Raw genomic sequence first — 3,566 nt, 5'->3', positions numbered from 1 at the left:
TAAAACACATCCATTATGCCTCTGTAAAATGTTACATATTGCTTTTGATGGGCCTGAAATTATGAGGAATGCATAAAAGCCAGTAAGGAGATGAGATCAGATTGAAAGTGAAGTTCACCAATTCAAAAACATGCAGGTGAAGATTCTTTAGAAGATGAGAGCAGGGTCGCCTGGGGGGCTCAGTTGGTTAAGCTGCTGCCTTTGGCTCCGGTCATGATCCCAGGGTCCTGGGATTGAGTCCCACATTGGGCTCCTTGCTCTGGGGGAGCCTGCTTCTCTCTCTGCCTCTGCCTACCGCTTTGCCTGCTTGTGCTCTCTCTCTCTCTCTCTGACAAATAAATAAATAAAATCTTAAAAAAAAAAGAAAAGAAGATGAGAGCAGTCCAGGGATATTGCATGAGGGCTCCAGCAGAGCTTGGAGCTTGAGGTTGTCAGACAGAGGAAGAGGGGCCCTTGGGGTCTCCTACCTAGGTAATGGATAGGGTATTGTCAGAGCAGTCAGTGGCAGCAGGCAGGTGGGAGCACCTGTAATTGGGAAAGAGGACAGTGTACCCGGTAGATGCTGCTGTCAGGAATTGACAAGCAACACACACAACATCTCGATATGAAGTATCTCCCAAACACCTGTAGTGTTTCAATCAAATTTGCAAACAAGACAAAGACAGCACAGCACTACTATTTTTAAACATTATACTAGAGGCCAATGCAATAAGGGTTAAAGTGAGATATTTGGAGATGATCTGATTATTGACAAAAATCAAGAAAATCGAGTGACAAGTTATTAGAACTAGTTAGATTTCTATAAAGTGATCTGAGGTAAGCTCCACATAAAAAGTCAAAAGATTTCTTAAACACTAGCAATAATAAATTAGAATATGTAATACAACTGTGGTTCCATAACCATAAAATTATAAAATACTTAGTAATAAATGTGACAACAAATGTGTAAGATCTACCTGAAAAAATTACAAGTCTTCTTATGAAATGTCACTGGTAGAGCTTTGCGCAGTGGCAGTATCGTAGCCAATGAGGTTTATCCGAGGCGCGATTATTGCTAATTGAAATGAAATGTCACTGGTAGAGATCTGAGTGAAGAGCCATATTGTGTTCCATACTATTTGTCAATTCTCACTAAATTAATCTGTAAGACACAACAGGATTTTTAAAAAAGCATAAGAGGGAGTGCATTGTAGATTCTTGCCTTATCCACTATAAAATATGGTGGTATTATGGAGGGTACGTATTGCATGGAGCACTGGGTGTGGCACAGAAACAATGAATTCTGGAACACTGAAAAGAAATAAAATAAAATGAAAAAATCATGATATATATTACATATATACAATTAAAGGCCCAACGCACAAGTTATAACTACAAAAGTATTAGAAGATAATATAAGAGCAGTTGTTAATACTCTTGGAATAGAGAAATTTAATTAAGCAAGACACAATGCAGGGGGAACAAAAAACCCCATTCAATTACAAGAAGGTAATAGAGCAAATATTTGTAACATATGGCAGTTAAATGACTAATATCCAGACTACATAAAGCACTCCAAAAAGCAATCAGTAAAAAGATAAAGCAGTTCTCTATAAAAATGAACATGTCTGACCCACAGAATTAGCATACACTTAGAAGTGCAGACAAAACATATTTTACCTTATTTCTCTATGCTTGATCTTATCTATTCTGTTGGGATCCCATAATTTTGTGCACTCTAGTAAACTTAATGTGATACCTTAAGCAGTTTCTTTAGGTAGATACTCATCTCATTTGGATAAGATGCCTAGGTTTTCTGACTTCCATACCTCCCTCCTTGCACACTAAGATACATCTAAGTGCGTGGGTGAGTCTGTGACTTGTGTGGCATTGTGATGATAAGAACAAGTAGAGGATTCATGGGTTTCCTGGGTGATTCAGTCAGTTAAGAGTCTGACTCTTGATTTCAGCTAAGGTCATAATCTCAGAGTTGTTAGGCCCTGTGCTCAGCAGGGAGTCTGCTTGAGGTTCTCTCTCTTCCTCTTCCTCTGCCCCTCCTCCTACACATACACTCTCAAATAAGTAAATACATCTTTTTTTTTTTAAAGAACAAGTAGAGGATTCATATATTGACTTCTGGATCCTCCCTCATGTTGCCTCAGTTGGTGGATTTTGGCAGTCCAGGTGCACCTGTTCCATGCCCAAGTCTTTGATCTCCTTTGGCACCTACAGTTGAAGTTTGCTTTGATGTCTTGGGTTCTGATTTTTCTCCCAGCTGGGTCACCCATTCTGGCTGACCAGACCCCACAGCTGCCCTCCCTATGGCCCCCTTGAGGTCTACCTATGTCCCCAAGCCACGTGGCCCATCCTACAGTTCTTACCTATGAATGAACTACTTCTTTCATCAGTGTCCTCTCCCAGTTTGGCATGCTCCCCAGCTGGCCACCCAGATTCCTTGGCACCTGAAGAGGCTGCAAGAAACTCTGAGTTCCATCAGTGCCACATGGAGGTTTGCCAGATAAAATATAGGCTATTCAGTTAAATTTTAATTTCAGATGAACAAGAAATAGTTTTTTAGTATAAGTATGTCCCAAATATCGCATGTGTCAACTATTGTATGGAGCATAGTTACACTATAAAAGTATTCATTGTTTATCTGAAATTCAAATTTAACTGGGCAAATTTAACTTTATTTTTATTTAATTTAATTTATTTTTATTTGCTACATCTGTCAACCCCAGCCATGTGGGAGCCAAAGACTGCTTGGGAAGGTTTTACTCAAGCCCTTCCTTTTGCCTGGCACTTCTGCCACCTTGCACAGTGGGTTGAGTTTGTTGTGCCCACCCCTGCTAGGGCTGGGGTTGAGTGTGAGACCATCTCCTTCCACAACCTGGAAGGGAAGGGGGGTTGAAGTTCTCCTGCCTTTTACCCCCCCCCCCCCCAGTTTATACACACATCTCCACTCTTTCAACACAGAGCAGCAAACTAGAACAAGTGTCTCGTGGTAAGTTACTGGCTCTCTTTTGATCTCTTCCAGGTCTGCAGCCTCTTTCCTTAAGTCCTCCAGGCTTAACTCCAGATAAGTTAAAGGAGAGAGATAAAGGAATTGAGAAAATCTTTCTCTCTGCCCACAGCCTGGGTTTAGAGCCCATTATCTTGTTGTGAACTCCAACCTTATTTTGAATATTGGAATGTGAATATTAATTCTTGGTAACCCTGCTGCAGATAATTCTGAAATCCCTCCCTGGAGTCCCCAGCCCCAAGTACAACTGAATTCCTTATGCTCACTAGGGAAAGTCCACTAAGGTATAATTTTCAAGAAGTTAGAAACATGACTCTTATACAAATATGAAATGAACATATGCCAAAAGTTTTATTTAACTCATTAATTCTTTTTTTTAAACTCATTAATTCTTAAAGGAATCAGTCAGTTGTTAAAACAGGTTCAAATCAGATTTTGAGTTACAGAAAGTTATATCCTCTCTGGGACAAAATCCATTTCTATTGCTATGAATAGGAACCATTTACATTGATATTACTTGTCTTCAATTTTACTGCTACTCTTACAGGTATGTAAAATAACCTAG

General features: G+C 39.8%; 1 pseudogene; it reads left to right on the top strand.

The window, feature by feature from the left end:
• Positions 1-997: 997 nt before the first annotated feature.
• On the top strand, positions 998-1,187 carry LOC123927382 (annotated as a pseudogene).
• Positions 1,188-3,566: the final 2,379 nt, after the last annotated feature.

Source organism: Meles meles, chromosome 16, assembly GCF_922984935.1.
Source record: "Meles meles chromosome 16, mMelMel3.1 paternal haplotype, whole genome shotgun sequence".
Taxonomy (NCBI): Eukaryota; Metazoa; Chordata; class Mammalia; order Carnivora; family Mustelidae; genus Meles; species Meles meles.
The sequence above is the reverse complement of the archived record's forward strand: the minus strand, read 5'-3'. Positions and strand labels throughout refer to the sequence as shown.